Source organism: Melospiza georgiana, chromosome 3 (genome assembly GCF_028018845.1).
Source record: "Melospiza georgiana isolate bMelGeo1 chromosome 3, bMelGeo1.pri, whole genome shotgun sequence".
NCBI lineage: Eukaryota > Metazoa > Chordata > Aves > Passeriformes > Passerellidae > Melospiza > Melospiza georgiana.
In genome coordinates this window covers 21,942,408-21,963,756 of record NC_080432.1, presented here as the reverse complement: position 1 = coordinate 21,963,756, position 21,349 = coordinate 21,942,408, and the positions used below count along the sequence as shown (strand labels likewise).

Genomic DNA, 21,349 nt, shown 5'->3' with positions numbered 1-21,349 from the left:
CTGCAGTCATTAGAGAGGCACTCTGGTCATTGGGTCAAATCTCCAAATCCAGCAGGAAAAAAAATGGAATTTAAACTGGTGGAAAGAGTCAGAAATTTTGGATCATGTCCTACAGAATTGGTCAGCATCAGAAACCTGCACATTGAAAAAAATTAATCAATTCTCTGCCTGGTACAGTCAGCAAAGGCCACACCAGTGCCAAGGATGGGTTCTGCCCCCCAGTTAAAGGCCATTTTGCCTAAGGCTGCTATCAACAAGCAATAACATTTACCATTGTTTATACCCAACCAAACATCAATATGGAGCACAAGAAAGAAGGTTCTCCCCAAGCTTACAAAGCAAAAGGTAACTAAGAAATGAGTCTCAGTTAATAAAGTGGACAGAATTGAAAGCTGAGAAACAGGCTCAGTGTCCTAAAACTCATTTTGGTGCCTATAGTCCTCAGCTACTCCACTGGGAAGGTGATTTTGAGGGAGTATTTCTCTGAGCATGACTGAGGAGGGGATAGGAAAGAGAAAATGGGAAAGGTAAAATAACGAAGGAAAGCCATCAGAGAAGTCAAGGAGATGGATGCTGTGGAGCCAACAAAGGGATGGGGAAGGCTGGCAGCACAGCAGTCTGACTGCCTGGGAGATCTGCTGCTGCAGTTTATGCCATCTCCACCAGCTCTTCCTGGGGAGGGAGCATGCAGAACCCAGTGAAAACTGAAGGCCAGTTCTGCCATTATTGGACATTTCTCATGGACTCATCCCATAGGAATAATGCCTTAAACTAATTGTGTTATATTGCAACCAAAAAACAAATAACAAAACAAGTTACACAGAACTGGGCTTAATGATATTTTTTTAAGCACAGTTATTTCCTCTCCGAATGTGTCACTTATCATGGTGAAAAGCCTTTATAAGTGAATGCAGAAAACAATGAAAAAGGTCATCAAAACTCAACAGTATTCCAACAAATAATTTGAAAAATTTACCACTTTAAAAATAATAACTGCTATAAATGATGAATAATAAGGGTTTAAAGGTTTAATTATACAGTTGGATATTATAATTCATCTTTTCCATTCAGACACTCTATAACAAGAAATAGAATAAAATTCACTGAGATGATGAAGAACACCCAGTTTCACAAGACAAAGATATTATGTTCTATATACAATGTAAATAGTGATATTTGGATATGATATTCGTGCTAAAAATGTGATATTTGGAGTGGCTCTTAGCAAAACTTTTCTGGAAGAACCTTCTACCTTTAACTGCATGCGGTAATTTCCTTTCTCTAAGTAAAAAAAAAACCACCAAACTCAATGAAAAATAAATTAGTTATTTCAATTGTTGTTTAACTTCAGGCTCTTTCATCTAATTCTGGTTATCACAGTGTTTTTATATTGCAAACCAACATTGCCATGGCATTCTTTTTAGTGGCCATGTTTAGCTTAACAAGATGCTTTAAAACCAGCATATGAACTCAGCTGACAGCTGAGTTCAGTTCCTCATGATGTGAGACTCAAAGAAAAGGGCTCTGAAAATGACATCTTAGGCAGGATCAGATGGTTAAACCCATCTGGTTACACGGTTTAGCATATTTGGTTTTATATCATGAGTCCTCCCTCTTAGCAATAATTGGTATGCCTTTTTTGTGACTTTCACCAGAAAGATTTATACTGGCTGAGCAGCTTCCCCTAAATGTCTGACTGATTAAACTTTTAGTGATAGCAAGTCAAGCTGTCAAAACATTTTGAATTAAATAAAATGGAAAAAAGTCAAATTCCCACTCTGAATTAAACAGTGTATATAGCCAAACCCTCTGCACTGGTAAACAGCAATGAAAATTCATTCCTCCACAGGTTTTTGTCATGGTAAGTTAAAACATCTTAAACAGTTTTGCAATCTAAGAAAAAAATTAGTTCAGCTTCTTTATGGTACTTTATGAGGCTTTTACATTAGATTAGCATTGAGCACTTTAATTAAGGTAGGCTGTTTGTGATGGATGATATATTTCCATATCACTAACACTTCACTTGGCTTTCCTGATTCCCATTTTCTAGGCATAGAAGATTCTTCTAAGCAGAATCTTAGAAACCAGAAGGCTCAAATTCTAGCCTAGCTTTTTATTAATTTTGCTTACTCCAGCCACTCTTAAAAAACAAAATAAAACAAAACCATTAAAAAAAAAAGGAAAAAAAGAAATATCATTAAAAGCTATGTATAATATCAAGTCACAGTTCAGAGGGAACAAAAATTTCCTCATTTAAATCAGGAGTAACTGCATTTATGTCATTAGTTTTGCATTGGTGTAAAATCTCTGTACCTGGAGGAGAGTAGAGCCATACTACACATTTCTGTACGTGCTGATGGTTCAGCCACACACTGAATTTACCAACATTTTTATCCATTTCTATCCCCTCTGAGGGACCTTACTGTTTACTGAGTAGCTCTGCTGGCAGCAGTGAAACCCAAGGTTTTTAGGACCCAAAATGCCAACCCCAAATGCTGCAGGCAGTGGCACAGAGCAGCTCTTTCCTTTTCTGCACCAGCTGATCATACCAAGGATTTTTCACCCTGAAAACAGGTGACTTTCTCTTCAGCATCCTGAATTAAAAGAGATGTGAGAATTTTTCTATTTTTCACATTGCACCAAGCTCCTCATTTGAAGAACTAGAGAGTTCTTATCCTCTGTAAATCCTTATTTCCAAGACCTTCCCCCATGACCACCACCAAAAGCAATTAATTGCCCTGCTATTTTCTATGTTTGCAACCTAATTCCGCCAGCCAAAGTCTGCTCTTGGTGCTATGAGTGTAATCTGTTGACTGTGCATATAGAGCCAAATACTGACTTGATTTAAATCTGGTGTGACACAGCTGAAATCAGAGGAACTGCACAACTTACACAGGCTGTGAATCTGGCTTATTATCTCCAGATGAATTGTCTCAGGCTGTCCCTACTGAACTGAGAGCAGATTCTGCTCCACATTTTTTTATTTTTTTTGCAGCAAAAGCTCAACCAATTCTAATTATTTTAGCACATTACTGTGATTTAGTGATATGAAAATGGGAATCATATTTTTGCAGTACATTTTTACTAATTAAAGAATTGTTTTAATGTTCAGTGACTCTTCATGGAAACCTTGATATAAAACAAACAAACAAAAAACCACCTGACTCTTTCTATGTTTAGTGGTTATTTCTGCTATTACATTTTTTTCATCTGCTAGAGAATTTACACCTTGGCCACACAATTATGTAAGAACTGTATTTTCATGACAAACAGGAGAAACAGTAATTAGTATTTTGAAATTACAAAAAAAGAAACAACACCATATGAAATAGCATATTAGCAGCAGGATATTTACAGTGCCTTTTCTCATGACAATTTAGTTCACAATCACATTCCAGCAAGGAAGAATATAATATACTATAGACATATTTATGAAAATTCAGAAGGGATTCAGAAGCATGGCAAGTGGTAAAATAGCCTGAAATAAAGCTATATTATGAAGGTGTGTTGCTACAAAATTGATGGCTAGAAGTTTAAGATATAATATTTTGTTTTTATCAAAGAATAATGCATAATTATACATCTCTCTAAATCATCTACCAAAAAAAAAACCCCAAAAACCTGTAGTTAGAAATATCATTTCACTTTATCTGTGGAACTGCTCCCAGTGTTTCTTGGGTGGTGTAATTTAGCCTGTCCCATACATTTCTCAAATTAGTAGAGAAATTGATTTTATTGACATGGGGTTCAAAACAAAATATTTGGAAAGGATATGAAAATATGAAGTATGTTATAAAGCATGAACAGTCATATAGTCAATGATGATGAACGAAAGCAATATATTGAATATCCGTGGTCATGATCATTGTTCCTCTCAAGTGCTGTGTATCTGACAAATTCCATTAGGATTATCTGCATATTTTAGAAATTACTTTTGAAAAATGTACTGCACTTATTGATTTTCATTATTGAATGCAATTATGAATAATCAGAAATTGATTATAAAGATATCTGGTACTCTGATTTTCTTGCAGCCTCCTTTAGTATTGGGTACACAGGGTAACAGCATTTCCCAATCCTGTTGGGATTCTTAAACAAAATCTAGAAATCTACCAGAATCTAGGCAGGAGGGCTTAGGAGTTCCTACATTTCCACATTAGATCTGAAATCAATGTACAGCCCCTCTTAATCTCCACAAAGCTTTGGACAGACTCATTCAGAGGGTTTTCCAGCGCAGTTGGTAGAAATATGACAGGGACTTTATTGATATTTTTTGGCTGGAAAGGAGAAATTTCAGAACAACAGGAGTTTGAGCCCATTTTAGTTTGATTCTCTACCTACATCTCTTTGAGGATCCCTTCTTTCCTGGATTGCCCTGTTCAGAACTTGGGACAAAGGCAAGATCCCATCAGGAGCACTAATGGATTGCCTTGACCGAAAATAAGGACACAGCTTTCCACTAAATGAGGATCATTAGGGCCCAATTAGATTTTTTTTTTTTACCAGCTTTTTACAAGACAAAGCCATCAGCACAAATTCAGTATGCTTCTGTAAATCCTAATAACAACCATGAATTTGTTCTAAGTGAGGCCATCTTTTCTGGACAGTATCCCAAGTGCTTTGAAAATGAAATAATGACGAGATCATTTAAGTTAAGCTACTGTAGATGAGCTCCAAGTGTGAAGCAGCAAGTAAGGGGGTTAGTGCAAGTTTTGAGTGCACAAGCAGAGAAATAATGAACAGAAATAGAAAATGGCATTATTTTTGCGGCATGATTAAAACCATTACTGTGTTAATTACAGTGTTCATATATTTTAAATGAAGTAAAAAATGAGAGATGTTTCAGAAAAAAAAACTTTCCCCACAGTCATTAATGTCATTATAAACCCTAAGAAAACTCAGCAACCATGTCTTACAAAGAAAGGCCTAAGATGCTCCATCTGTTGAATAAACCCAAGATAAGATAAAGAGGTGTCTGAACCCAGTCTATAACTATCAAAGGTTCCTGATAGCTTAGGATAGAGGTCCTTTCAACCAGACAAAGACTGTCATCAAGAGTCAGAAAAGTTCAAACTGAAAAGAAGACAAAAACATTCAATAAAGATAAAATAAGAATTGGCAGTTCTAGGAAATTCTTCCCTGAAGTCTTAAGACAGAGCTTTTCTCTAACAGAGGCTTTATATCAATCATTGCTTTTGGGCTGCCTTGTAGGAATCACTGGAAAAGATTCTGCCTTCTGCCATTTAGGAGGTCAGGTTAATATTCTCACAGTGGTACATTCTGGGCAGAACTCCTATGAATCTATGAATTTTCTCTAGTTAAATGAGAACAGAAACCAAGGATAAACAGCAGCAAATACTTTGGCACCCTGTTAAACAGAAAAGTTGTTCAAATAAATTGTTTTCTCAGAACCAATCTGCATCATTTACAAAAAGATTTCACTGAGAAATATTTCCCATGAAGAATTTAAATATAATGGGTGAAAAAACCAAAACTATTCAGACAAAAACCTATTTTCCCTATGGTTCACAACAGGACAATATCTCCAGCCAAAATTTACTTTTACCACCTGTTATATTTTTTATACATAGCTTCTCTAGATATCTGAGAAACAGATGAGAAACAGACTCAAAATCAAGACATTATTAAATCACTACATTTCCTGAGGCAACACCTTTTTTGTACCATTTCATTCCTGTGCAGATTTATCACTTTTAGTGCTCATTATCACAAGTGTATCAAACATAAAGATTTTCAACATTCTTTATTTTACACAATTAAGTCACGATGCTTTTATTGTTACATATTTTTAGATACTGCACATCTGAGTGGGTTTTTGTGTGCCTGGAGCCACAGGAGTTGACAAATAAGCAAATCTTTGATACTTTCATCTCCTTTTTCTCAATTGCTTCCTGAAAACGACAATTTTGGAAAGTTACTTGTTCTCTCCTGTTAGTAGTTTTGACCATACAGACTTCTACAGTCTCAGTGGAGAGACCATGTATATATAAAAATTATTGCTTTTCAGTTGTATTAAAATCCCAAGAAATTTTACTTTGGCCATATTTTCCCACCTCATTAAATTTATTTTTTTATGTCTTGCTACTCTCATATTTACTATACTTATGACCTGTCTAAAATACATCAATACTTTAAAGAAGTTTTCATCAGCCACTGGGACAAGCATTCCTGAATTTCTGTCATGGCTGTAGTAACCACAACGAGGAAGCAATTTTTTTTTTTAAATAATTGAATTTAGGAATATTAATAGAGGTAGTGAAAAGAGAAATAATTTGCATATGTGAGGGTGAATCAAATAACCACATTCCCTCCTCAGTATTTTAATTTCCTTACATAAGTAGGAAATGAAACACAATGTACATCTATGTATTTTACACAATAATCAGAAATTCTTAAAGAACTGCTGCTCTTTTCCTGTTTATCCTCTGGAACTATTTCTCAATTCAATTTCCACTGAAAATCTCTGGGATTTACATACTTTGCCTTGCTTTGTGCTTTAGGACCTGCTCCCTGTAATCACTAGAGGTCTTATTTCCTATCACAGAGAACGGATAGACTGACTAGAACTACAAACTGACTGTATGTTCTTCACTTTACAACTTCTCTTTTCTTCCTGGAATTATTTTTATTCCTTTGGATTTTCCTCAGTTTTGCCCTGCTGGCTACATGGCATGCAAATATATTTTCAGGCTATTCCTATCAAAACCTTTCATACAGAATGAACTTTTCTGGTTGGCAGAGAGCAATGTCAAGTACAGATTATGTTCTATGAAAGTGATGTGGGGTGACACAGATATTTCTATTTCAAGAATACCCATTTTGAAATTAATTTGAGATATTCATAATGCAACTTCAATGCATTGTTTAATAAACAGTTGTGAAATGAGGAATAAAAAATTTTTGGGATTACTCATGCTTGTTTTGATGTATGTGAGAGTAGAAACATGCCCAATATTTCCTTGTTGCACTCTGCTTTGTCAATTTGTCCTCTTGGATAGTCAATTATGGCTATCCAATAGGCTGCAAATTCAGGTTCAGTTACTATCAGAAGAAATCAAATCCCTCTCCAATCACCCTTTCAGCAAAACTGGTCTCTTAGACCCATTAATAGAATAGGATTAGCTGAGCTGACAGAGAGTAAAAATGCAGTGCAGTGATTGAATGGCAGAAGCAATTTTCCAACTGGATGGCAGCTTTACGGAGGCGGTGATCCAGTGGACAACATCAGCAGGACACTCAAAGGAGGAGAGGTCATGGGTTTGGCCCATGAGAGGGATATTATTTTTACTCAATACTTCCTAAAACTTTCCTACTGCTTGTTTACTGCACGGTGTACTGGCAGCTATCTGCACTTGCACAATCTCAACTGTGCAAATATAGCATTTCTCCTTTATAGAACTTACCTAAGAGTGGAGACATATGACTGCACATTTTGAAGAGAAATTCACTCAGGCCCTGACTTTGTAGCTGGATATTTGTGCCTTCCTAGACTGGTACAACACCAAAATTAGCATGACAGCATGCAAAGCCAGCCATATTTTTGTATTCACACACTGTCTTTATAAAAAAATTAGAGAGGAATGTTTATGTGCTATCCTGATGCCATGACTTTGACACAGGCGGCTGAAGACGATTTGGTATGAAGTGTTCTTGAGAGTTAGTAGCTAAAAATGTTGGAGACACACCGTACACAATTAAAAATAGAATACCAATATTCAAAATCATTTTGCTGCATAGTTCTTTAGCTCGCCACCATGAAATTTTCTTGGCTACTGCTGAGATTCATTTTGTGAATGTGAACTGAGCTGAAGCTGCCTTTGTAAGACATTAGAATGATATAGAATAAACCTTCTCCTCATGTAAATGGCAGTTTCCTCTGAAGTGAGTAAAGCTGTACTCTGAAAGTCAGCATACTGTAACAGAGTCCTTAATTTGACATCAAATTAAAATTTAATCATAGCTATCTGTGACTGTAAGTGAATAACATAGATATCTTTATTTTTTTATTAAATGAACTTAATTTTCTCCTTTACTAGTCTACACTCATCTCAATCATAATGCTGAATGTTATTCTGATTAACTAGTTATAGATAATGACAATCTAATTACAAGAAATTTTACAATTAAAAAAAAATCAACACTTCTTCACTTAAAATCTGGTCATCTTTAGCTAAAGTAAGAACAGATACATTTCTTCTTTCCTCCATAGATTTTACACAAACTGCAAAATATTATTATTTTGGCTTTTTTGTAGTCATGTGAATGGCTGGATTGAGCTTCCATGCGTCCAGAGTACTTATATGTATTGCAAGCAGTGACATGCTTTAGAACTATTCCTGCTTTCTGTTAATCACTTTGATATGAATTGGTTAAACTGTTATTTTCTTGCCATGAGCTTATATATTGTAACTTTTATAACACTCCTAAGTGATGTAATAAATATTCAGCCATTAGTTTAGTATAGGTGAAAAAGGGGCTCTGAGAAGGAGAAACTGGACCTGAAGTGTTTGTGCAAACCCATGGTATCAGGGTGAGCTACACTGATTTATCATCTATGACTGTTCCCATCTCAGAACTGCGCAAATAAAAATTCAAATGGTAGTAGATAGTACTACATATTTCAAAATAGTCCCATATTTAGGGTTTATAGAAATTAACCCAAGAGAGCTTGTTCTTCTCTTCCTAAGAGTTAATGAGTAGCACAGAATCACAGAATCACACAATTATTAAGGTAGAAAAGGCCTCTGGAGGTCATGTGGTCCAATCTCCCTGTGCATGTTGTTGGCCCAGGGTTGTGGTCAGATGGCTCTGGAATATATCCCATGTTGGAAACTCCACTGCCTCTAAGGGAATCTTATGGGAGACGGTGTCAAAGTCTTTACTGAAGTCCAGGTAGACAACACTCAGTGCTCTGCTCTCACCTGCCACATCAGTCAACCCATCACAGAGGTTTATCAAGTTGGTCAAGCATGACTTACCCTTGATGAAGCCATACTGACTACTCCTGGTGATTTCTCATCCTTTGTGCACCTGGAAATGGTTTCCAGGTTAGCTGCTCCATCTTGTTCCCAGAGAATGCAGGGATCTTATCAGCCTGTAGCTCCCTGGTCCTTCTTCTTGCCCTTCTTGAAGATGGAATTGATATTTGCACTCTTCTACCTTTGGGAACTTCTCCCAGTTGCCATGATTAATTGAAGATTATCTAGACTGGCCTCACAATGACAGGGGACAGTTCCCTCAGCAAATATGGTTGTAACCCATCAGGTGCCATGGACTTAGATATGGGCAGTTTGCACAAGTATTCTCTGACAGGATCCTCTTCCACCAAGAGTACATCCTCCTTGGTCTACTCTTTCCTGTTTTACTCAGGGACCTGGGATTCCTGAATGTTGATTTTGTAGAAAAAGACTGAGGCAAAAGAGGCATTTGAGACCTCATTCTTTTTCATGCCCTGTGTCTCCATGTCCCTTGTTTTGGGTCCACATTTTCCCTGGTCTTTTTGTCAGTAATTTACTTATAGTAGCCCTTCTTGTTGTCTTTGACATCCTTGGACAGCTGAAATTCCATTTGGGCTTTGGCTTTCCTCACTTCAGTATTGAATGCTCAGACAGTGCTTCTGTATTCCTCCCAGCCCTACCTGTCCTTCCCTTTTTCCTCCAGGCCCTTATTCCACAGAACTCTTCTGAGCAGATCTTTGAAGAGGCCAAGGTCAGCTCTTCTGAAGGTAACTGGTTTTTTTTCTCATTCTTCTCTGTCTTCAGAGTCCTGAACTGCACCATGGTCACTGCAGACGAAGTTGCCTGATCTACACATTCAGAATGAGCCCCTCATTTTTTGGTGAATGTGGTCAGGAGACTGCCTCTCCTCATTGGCTCTGATCTCATTTGGAGGTGGAAGTTACCATCTGTACACTCCAGGAGCCTCCCTGTCTGCTTATATCCTCCTATGTTATCCCCCAGAAGGCACCATGGTGGCTGCTGTTCCCCGTGAGGAGCAGGGCCTGTGAGAGTGACACTCCTTCTACCCATCCATAGGCCTCATCTGCTTGTTCTTCCTGGTCAAGTGGATTATAGCAGACACCTTCTATAATGTCATTTTTGCCAGCTCTTGAAGTCCTCCTTATTACCTTTGTTCATTTCTGAAGGAAATTGCTTGGATCTGTGTGCTGATGTTCATCTTCAGTCACTTCATATTTTTTTCCTAAGCCTACATTCCCTTCAGTATAGGCCCCATGAAGTTATTTTTTTGTTTAGTCATGTTGTAATGTAACTCATGTATCATAATACATCAGCATGGTAGCGCACTGCCAATGAAAATGGGGGAAAGCATCTTTTCCACTTTTAGCTCCTTCACAGCTGGAAAACTGGTTAGGACAACAAAGATGGCATCAAGAAAAATAAATAAAGGATTCTCTAGTGAAGAATTATTTCTGGTATAGAACTTTATCAGGACCAATTTTAATATCTTCCCACAAAAACTCTTCCTCATAAAAAAGTTGTCTAAGTATTGCCTTGCAGCGCAAATGAAGGGGACAGCAGGGAACACTGTAATGACCTTTCATGGGACTGAGTCAAGCAGGATCTTAGAAGGAAATTAATGAGAACATCTAAATGTAGAGCTATAGAAGGAGGTACAGGGGAGACATAAATATTACTGATTCCGTAATATGAATAAATATATCTAATAAAATGTGTTCTGAATGTACTTCTAAGATAGCAGTGAGGTTGCCTATTAAGCATGATACAAAATGGTATTTCTTATATATTTAAAGCAAAATGTTAATAATAAGGAGATTAAGCAAACTTTCCAACAAGAAAAATCCTGCTCTGTAAGGTAAATGCTGGCAAATAACAGAAATCTTGTTTGATTGTTAGCTCATTATTGAAATAAACACAAAAATCATCTGGTTCCTAGTTTTAATTCACGAAGAGGAGGAATAATTCTGAGGCTCCCAAAGTGGAAAAACTCCCACATCTAAACCATAATTAAAATTTCTTTCTGGCAGAGTATTTATGCCATTAGGCAATTCACAGAATTATAATGATGAAAGCAAGTATCCCATACCATATAACTCATGTACTTCATCAAGCTAACAAACCTCTCAAACAAAGCACAAGCATTTCTTAATCATATTTTCTGAACAAAGAACCTTTCCATATACTAATAGAGAAACTCGTATTTGAAGAAGGTAGATTTTTTTATGATTATATTCTCAATACATAGACCACATCAGAATGTGAACATTGATGTAATAATAATGCCTTATGCAATGTAAAGGGTGTACAGGTGTAATGAATGCAGCCAACAGAGTGAACAAATGATGAGCTATGGTCCAACTAGTCATACCAAAACAGAAACAATCTGCACATTGAACACAGGAAAAAGATTTAACTTCACTGACACAAAACTGCAGAATGTCACATCAAGCCAAGGGACAGAAAAAGACCACACTGAACTGAAGGATAAGTCTCTTTAAAATTCAACAAAACAAAAACCTAATGCATATGAAGGTGTGGAATTTGAGAAAGGTTTATCAAATAATAGGATTTTCATTTTTATGTATGTTCTTCTGTTTAAAGGAAATACTTTAAGGAATTTGTGATTCCAGCTTGTTCCAGAACAAAACTATAAAAACTGTACAAAAGCCATTAACAATGCAATTTAAATTATTTTCAATTGTGAAGCCTCTTTAAATAGCATGTTAAAAAGTGCTTGGTTCATTTTCTGCTTGCTTCAGCTTACAGCAAGTGCCTTCTTGCTTTATGAAATGCATGTTAAAAGTGTCAATTGTTAAGAACATCTAATGCTCGTAAATAATTTACTTCTAAGAATAAAGAAAAAAATCAAACCATATTTCCCAAAACATGCTTATAATACATGGAGAGCAGTCAACTCATTTTACTTTCATTAAAACAAACCAACTCACCCTCCCCAACACCCCATTTTTCTCCAAAAGTACTTTAGAATAGAAAGGTCTCCAGTGGTTTTCTTTTATCACTTTGAATGCGCTTCAGTATTCTATATTGACAACTGCAAATTTTTATTCAGTCTGCATTTTTAGTGAGTTCCTACAGTTTTCTGTAGTGGGCCAAATTCTTAAAATACACCACCTAGTTAGGGCATTGGCACAACCCTTAAAAAACACTGATGTCATTGCTCTCTTACATCCTGCATCAAGTGGCATCGGTATGGATTTAAAAGACATGTAAAAGATGTATCCTAACAAATACTACAATTAAATTACATAAAACAGGCATGTTATTTATATAATGTCCTACATTATGTACTTTTCCTGTCCTCAGTCACAAGTAGCCTGATGAGAAGCGTAAAATTGAAATACTCAAAACATGTAAAGAGGTAGCAAAAAATAAGTGGAATAGAAAAACTGGGCAGGAATCATTCTTATGACATACAATGGGATCCTCTTTAGAATCCATTCAGGTGGAGAGGAATGTTTTCATTAATTTACACAGCTGGGCTATGACCTGAATTGCTCCATGAATTTCATAGTTTACTGCTGTGCTGCTTCTCATCATCTGCAACTCCCATTGAGACCTCAGGGTGAGTCACTGGAACACAATGAGGGTACCAGGCCCCTCTCTCTGCCAGGGAAGCATTTCCAATCAATAGCTTTTATTGCAATGGAAGTTACCACAAAGCTTTCAAGATCTGGGTTTATGTTGTAGTTTAAATGAGCTTAGTGCCATCTCTAGTGTGTAGTTACTTCACCAAGCTGCACATTATAAATTAGGTCAAAGCTGTTTGTGCAAACTGGTATTTTAGAAGATGAAACAAAAGCAACACAGAAGATGGTGATACTATCACATGAAAATCATCTTTGTGTGTTTGATTTGTGGATGCCTACATACACACACATATTCAGATACATATTTAGATGTGATTGGAGACAGTAAAAATAGGTCAAATAAATTTTTCATCTAAATTGATTTGAGTGAGTACGCAATGGGAAAGTGCAGATTCTGATGGAAGATAGGGTTATGTAAATCTCCTCCACTGAGACAAGAGAGCTACTCCAAATATATGCAGACTGGTTTAAGTCCCTTACAACACAAGTTCAAATCTCTGGTTGAAACCCCCCTAATATAATTTAGAATTGTAATTCTTCTCATAGAGTTTCATCATTCAACTACATACACTTTGGAGTTTAAGAATAGGACAAAGGCACTTAGGAAAAATAAAAAAAGTCATACAAGCATTGACTATTTTTTTCTTATTTGTCAAAACTTTTGTAGAAAATAGCTGTAGTAACAAACAATAAATAATGTAAGCCAAATCCAGTGAAGAGTGGAGTACAGATTTGATTTGTGTAGCAACACACATCTTCTAAGTCCCAGTTTCTCCAGGACTGAAGAATAGTGTTTCACACGTGCTGGAAGAAAACAGCAGCACAAAGCACAACAGAAGTTCATTCTGTAGCACTAACAGCAGCCATGCTCCTCTGAAGAGAGATAAATGCCCCACTGGAAACTTCAGGTCAAGAGGAACATTGCAATGGGATTACAGGACTGGGCAGAAAAGACTGAGGCTGGCACAGAGAGTTTAGTCATTGTGCAGCGGTGATGCTCATTTGGTATCATTTACATATAAAACTGATCTCACTTGCCTATGTAAATTGATTATACACTCCTGGAAAATTCGGTGGTTTTCTTAGCAAATAGAAGGATGACATGCATATTAAAGAAGAAGAACAACAATAACAACAACAGTGGGAGAAGAATTAAAAATGAAAATGGGGGGAAATAAGGAAAAGAATAACAATTTCTTTCAGGAAAACTAAATGTGTAAGAGTTAGTGTAACTTAGAACAATCCCACGAATCTCACTGTCCTTGGGAGGTTTTTCAGGAGTCAGTCCTTACACAAATATTTTCTGAACAATTATTAAGCATTGAAGACACCTTTTTTTTTCTTTTTTCTTTTTCCTGCTCATAAGCAGTGATTATTTTTTCTTTTTGTATACATTTTTCTTTAACAAATATATTTATTGGGGCCAATTAAACAAAACAGTACTGATATTTCAAATCTGTTTCTGTATATCTCTCTGAGCAATTCTCATGGTCATGTGAAATAAACTACACTATGGTTGGTTGTTTTGTGCTTGGGGTTATTTTTATGTATTTTATTTGAAAAATGAGCTGTAATTCCAGGTTTAGGTAGGAAAAAGCAAAAGATAACTGCATTTTTCCACCTTCAAAGAACAGGTCAAATACATTCAGGGCAAATTATGGATATGATTATGATTACCTCTGCCTTTTGCAGTCTTAGCCCATTGTACAATGCTTAGGGAATTATTGACACCTATAAGACGAAGCTGGAGGTCAGTCTACCAGTCAGGGCTGGCTAGACTAAGACTAGTTGAGCTGATATCCAGGGATAAAAATAAAATTACACTCATTCATCAGTGTTAAATAGCACCCCTTACACAATTGTTCAGAAAGCATTTGGCTGAACGGTGTTACGTTATAGAGAGTCTCACCAGCAGCACCTCAAACAAAAGAATTCCTTGGCAATAGATTTTCTGGCAGGCTTCTCTGCCATGGAAAGCAGAGTAATAATTGTGTATCACTGTCCTCAGTCTCCAGCAGCATCTCCCACTGACTTTGAGAGATGTTGTTCATGTGATATAAGAACAGCAGCTTAGGCAACACGCAGCTTTTCACTAGGAAATTTGTAAACTTACATGCCCAAATTTGATTTCCAGTGCAGTATCTGCAAATCCTATCACTTTTATATATTGGTTTGTGAACAAAACACTACAGGGATAGTATAAGGGTGATTTGAAATGGAAGGCAATATATTTGTAAAGGAACTGAAGAACAGAAATAGGTGAACTGTGGGGTAAAACAGGACACATTACCTTGCTGAACAGGACCCTCTCTAGAAGAGATTATGTGAATATAAACTTACATATAATATGCAATATCATGTATTATGGCACAGAGATCCAAAACATGCTTCAGTAGATTCTGGAACTCTACCCCACTCATTTTTCATATGTATGGAAAACCTCTCCCCCATACAGCCCTCAAAAAAATAAACAAAACCATGCAGGAGTTACACAGCACCTTGAAAAATCAGATTCTGAGAAAGCATTTTCATCCCTTAGGACATGAGCATTTCTCCTCACAGAAAATAATCACATAGCTCTGATGATATGAAAAAGATGGAAATTACACTTCACAAGGCCACTAGCAAACAAATATCAAGAGAAAAAATGGATCTTGGTCTCTACAGGCAGCTACAGATATACTGTGACTCCAGTGTGGAATCAAACCAAAGCATTTAATCTTGTTCTAAAGCTATATTTTACAGGTAAACCTACCACTTCGTTTTGGGGGAAAAAAAAACTCTCCTAAATTGGTTCTTAGGGTTAATTTTTGCTCATTCTACTTCTGCTTTTTCTTTTTTTTTTTAATTTTTGAAGTTTGATCCCTAAAAATATCTCTCAATTTTCAGTTGATTCTATACACCTGGGCTTTGAGCACTGAGCTCATAACTTTGAAAGGAGAAATCTTTTTTAGTGCACTGATGAAGTACTCACACTTCATTAAGCACTGAAACCTCTCCATGGTTCTACAGCGTGCTTCATGAAAGGACCTCAGCAGTTTATGCTTATAAATGCCTCCCTGCAGCAGACAGAAAATTTGGTAGCTAATATTTCTGTGCAAGCAGAAGTGGTGCTCGAGACTTGTGTGAAAGGCATTCAGCTGAATGTGTGCATCTAGGAATTCTTCCTCTCACAGCTGAGCAGGAGAAAACACAATAGGGGAATTTTAAATTGATTCAGGAAAATTGAATAAAAACCATGGTAGAGGAAGCTAGGCTTAGACATAAAATTCAGGTAGGTGACATCCAAATCTAGGAAAGATCAGGTAGCAATCATACACGGCAAACAGTATTTTACTGAAAGAGGAGAATTGTTTAAATTGTGTTTTAATGCTGCTTCTTTAGACTATAATATCTGTGAAAGTTGTTGCTATCTTTCGTGTGGATTTAATTCTAAAACTCTATTTTGTTAAATAGGTGAAAATATGCTGTGCAGAATGTGATGAGAATTTGTGACCTCCTTATTTTATTCAGCTAGGAAAATAAGGAGGGAAAGTTCTCACAGAAGTTATTTATTGTCTAAAATTACAAAATCACTGAATATTTTGAGTTGGAAGGGACTCACAAAGATCATTGAGTCTAACTCTTTAATGAATGGCCTATATGGGGATTGAGGCTTGACCTCATTATCACCATGCTCTAAATGTTTGTTTATTGTAAGGGTCTTGGTTGTTCCTCCCTTTAGACTACCTTTTGTCTTTAGCAATAGCACTATTTGAACTACTATTTTTGCAGTTCTCATCATAACAAAAAGTAGTAAGCAGGCAAGAAAGAGACCAGAATCTTCTGCACCCCAGATACATATACTTATTTTTAGGAAATGCCTCCCAAGTGCAAATTTAATTTCTTGCAGACTTTCCCTTTTCCCTTTAGCTTTATGTCTCCTGTAGAAAGAATTGTAGATTTAATACCAAGAACAAAATGTCAAACAGAAGAAAATAAAGAAGACTTACTTTTTTTTCCACCAAGAGGAAAGTTAAAAAATCTCTTCTTATCAAGCGTAATAGAGAAGGAATGTTGTTACATATGCAGAAAAACTTTCTCAGGAGAGAAATATGGAAGAGAAATATTCAGTTCAGTTGGGTCCAAAACTACAAGGTCTTCAAAAAGCAACCAGAACAACAAAAGCACCACACATTATTCATTGCAATAACATTACGTGCCAAAACATCAAGCCACTTCAGGAAAGAGGTAAATACAAACAATTCCCTCAGACTTCCTCATCTACCTCTACACTACAGCATCTAAAACTCAGAGACATGAGAAGCAGCCAAGTTTCACCAAAGGTTTACATTGTTCCAATTTAATTCTGCCATTTCTTGGGCTACTCATGATCCTGTAAATTCCAAACCAAGCAAACTGAAATAATGTTTGTGTTGCTGGATTATTTTCCTATTTTCTAATCATTATAGAAAAACAGTGCCATGACTCCACTTTTTTCTAGCACCACCATACTCTGCCTTGTCTCTTCCCTTTTTCCAGTAATGAACTCCTGCTGAAACCCTCATCCTCTGAGGTCAGTCAACATTGAAACAAGTAGCATTTTTCTACAACCTGACTACTGGGAGTAAGGAAGGAAAAAAAATCCAAGCCATAATTTCTAACCTAAAGGCAAAAATATTTCATATTAAAATCAAATAATCACATACTGAATTATTACAGCTACTAGCAGTTTTTGTCTTTGGCCTTAAGTGCATTGGAATATTTAATTCTGTGGCCACCAGCTGTTAAGCAGAATATTTTACCAGGGATGTATCAATGTAATTAAGTGTGATAAAAACCAGAAACATCCAGCATATTTTTCTGTCTTAGTGTAGGATAAACTCTATGTCAGTCCTTAAAATATTTATCTAATGTCTTTTCATGCCCCAGTCCCATTACATCTATTTCAGTGTTTCACTATCTGCATCATTAAAAAAGCTCTTCCTACTGTTTAAACTTACAATTAATTGACAAAATCCCAGATTATTTATTTCCTTTTTATGCCACCCTTTACAAACCTGATCTTTGCCATCAGGTCCTCCCTCAGTAATTTATTTTATATGGTACATACCCAACTGTTCAGTTTTTGATTTTATAATTCTGCCTTGTTTCTGACTTGCAATGGTTAAAACTGAATGCAGAATTCCAGCCTTGAGTACTGCCCTGAGCAGAATTGGATAATTACTTCACCATGTCTTACAAGATGTATTTCCATTTACAAGAGATAAAATGTTCCCTAGATTTTTTTACAACTTCATGGCTTTGCTAACCCCTGTACAGAATGTGATACATGCATACTCACAGATTCTTTTCCAAAGAAACAGTATTTCACCAAGTTTTTTCTACACCATATTTTTGCTGTCCATAATTTCTTCCTACGCCTAGCACCTTCCACTTGCTTCCACAGAGCTTTAACATATTTTTTGGTCCTTTTCTCTAATTTGTCAAAGCTGATTTTGAATTCAAAGCTTGCTCTTGAATATGTGGTTTCTCTTCCCCAGCTCTGCATTATCACAGATTTAATAAACTTGGTCTGTGCTCTGCCATCCAGGCTGATTAAAGGAAAATAGCAAAGAATTGATTCCAGGGTGAATGCCTTGTGGTTGGTTTGTCCTTTCGATTTGACAAGCAATTACTGGCAACTCACACACTCATCCAGACAACTTTGCATGCAATTTACTAATTTAGAAACTTAATCTAGCCCAAGATTCCCTAGCTAGCTTAAGAGAATATCGTGCTAGACGGTACATAAAGATATGTTAGAGAGTGCCTAAAGATTTGTTTAGGGTTACATGATATCTGCTGCTTCTTGACAATCTCTAACAATTGTTGAAGAATTTGTTTATTGTAATGTGTTGCTGACCTACTGATACTCATCTCCTTCTTGCCTTGCTACTGCTAAGAAATCATTTTCTTGATTATTTGTTCCAAAGTCTTCCAGGAACTGAAGCTAGCCTGGCAAGCTAGACTTAGTGCCAAATTTTAAATTTGCAATAAACGTCCCCTTTTTGCAGTCTTTGAAAACATCACATGCCTTTAGGAACATTCTTATAGGAAACCTCCAAAAGAGGTTAGATTGCTTCTGGCCAGTATTCTGCTAAATATCAAGGTGCATTTCATCACACCATGCTCATTCATGCACTGCACAGGCATCAAGGCCCTGAACAAGCTGAAATGCAAATAAATTATTTTCACAATGAATGCTTCAAATACTTATGCAGGATGGTCATGTACCTGATAAAGAAGCTAAGAACAAAGTAGCAATAAAGAGTGAGCATATTTTGCTATTTATTTCAGAAGTATTTTGATCTGCATTGAGACATTTAAGTTTGTAGCAGTCAAAGTACATATTTTAGATCATGAAATCGCACTGAATACCTGCAAAAATAAACATGTACCTGACCTACCAAAGAATAACCACAGTTTGCGTTGGGTCTGGCTGAGATGGAATGAACTTTCCTAGCAGCAGCCTATATGGTGCTGTGATTTGAATTTGTGACTAAAACAGCACCAAATCTTTGTCTGGCCCTTATTCTGCCACCCAGGAGGAGAAGGCTGGAAGTGGAAAAGAAGCTGGAACCAGACACAGTCAGGACAGCTGACCTGAGCTGGCCAAAATGATGCTCTGTACCACATAATACCATACTCAGCCATTAACTGGGAGGTTTTTCCTTCAAATGTAGCCATTGTTGGAGTCTGGCTGGGCATCAGTCTCCTTAATGAGAAAGTGGCTGCCTCTCCATTTCTTGAGGGTTTTCCCCCATCTTTTCTTTACTTATTAAATTGTGCTTATCTTGACCTTTCATATTTTGCTTTTCCTATTCTGCCCCTTCCCTGCTGATGGAAAGGGAGGGAGTGACTGGATGAGTGTGCAGCTTCTGGATGAGGTGAACTGACAACAGATGTGTTAGATGGAACACAATCATCCCCAAAATCTCAGATCATGTTTTTACTACATGTAAAAACATTCCCAGAAGTATCCCTAGCAAAGTTAGCAACACAAGCTGCCTAGCCAGCTGGAAAATATTGTTTAGCTATTTAAAAGTATACTTAATTCTGTTCAGACAATATTTGTTATATTGCATGAAATAAGGATAAATTTTTTTGTCATTACAAAGTAATTACACTGTAATTTTTTGGTTGATTCAGGACTATTAAAATAATTTAAAAATACATAAGAAGCACAGTATGGATTTCACTTTGTCTACAGATTTCTATAGATTTTCTAAAATACAATATTTTGAATAAAATTACAGGTGTGATGGAGCCACCCATTTAGCTTTCATATCCATATTTTAGTTCTTTACTTCATCTTGTAAAAACTATTTTCCAGCTTTCCATGGGAAAAATGGAAGCTCACCAAACAGGCAAGCCAACTATTTGTTCATGTTCACTGTACAAGTGATAGAACTAGCAAGTGTTGCTGGAGTAGTTGTTGTTTGCACAATCCAAACTTTACATTGAAGGGCTCACACTTTCCCTGCAGATTGCACTTTAAAAAGCCACAGCTTCTGTGCATGGTAGTGACAAGAATTCATATATATTCTATATCAAAAATACACTTATTTCTCAAATAAATATGCGAATATTGAAAGTTTTTTACTGTGTATTTAGGGCTGGCAATATTTGCGTCTTATGGCAGTTTTACAGGCTTTGAACCAAGAATTTTACTCCTAATTATCAGTTCAGACAAAAGGAATTAATCATCTACAGTCAAAGCTTTACATATTTTGCCAGAGTTAGGTTGGAATTCTGTATCTAGAGAACAAGATTTCCTGCTGTTTTCAGTACTTAGGTTGCAATGCAATCTCTGCCACAGGTTTGCAGGAATTTATAGTTCAGCATTTTGCTAAATGATGTGTGAAAATAGTTACATACCTAGGGTGTTTACATTTTGAAGTTTTATATTCCTTTAAATAGCTACCAGACTACTGCTGACATTCAAATAACTTTTGTGGTGTACTGAGTCCAGTACTGACAGGCATGCATTACACTGCAAAAACAGTGTAGGAGGAGAAAAATGACAGATCTCAGCTTCTCAGACATCCTAAGTGGATATTATACTTTAGGACTCTATAGACAAACAATTAGCCAGATGTTGTTACTGGTGACATTTTTTAATATGCTGCTATTTAAATTGTCATTACTTATTTCCTTTGATATCCTTTTTTTTTGACCTTATCCTGGATGTAATATTGAACAGTTAAGTTGATGACCTCCATAAATTCTTTTGTTTTTCTGAGTTAAAGAATAAAAAAAAGGCAACAAAAGTAATTTTGACTATTTTTCTTGATATTTTCTTCAGAGCTCAGCAATCAAATTCACCTGGGCCTAATGCTTTGCAGATTTTCACTGCAGTAGCCTCTTTATTGTCTTTTCCAGCAAAACAGCAAGGTGTTTAACATTTTTCTTCCCCTCAGGAAAATGTACCTGTCTCTGAGATGATATCTTCTGTATTGTCTACCAATAACAAGACAAATAAAACTTCGAGTCCCTTAGCAGAATCAAACTCATTAGTTGCTATCTTTTTGTTGGTTTTTTCCCCTCAATGATTCTAGTTTTTGCATTTTCTCTTTTATTGTAAACTTAAGTCAGCTCGAACATCATTAAATTTAGAACAAGTCCCAAAGCTGTACTTTGAAAATTACATTTTTAAAAAAGTAATCTGTTTACTACATTTATCTCTCACATCCTCCTTATGTATATCACCATATTTCTCCC

At 36.3% G+C, this 21,349-nt stretch overlaps 1 protein-coding gene across 29 annotated transcripts in view; it reads right to left on the bottom strand.

The window, feature by feature from the left end:
* NRXN1 (neurexin 1) overlaps positions 1-21,349 on the bottom strand; it is a 681,183-nt gene that overhangs the window by 602,533 nt on the left and 57,301 nt on the right. The window lies entirely within an intron of this gene.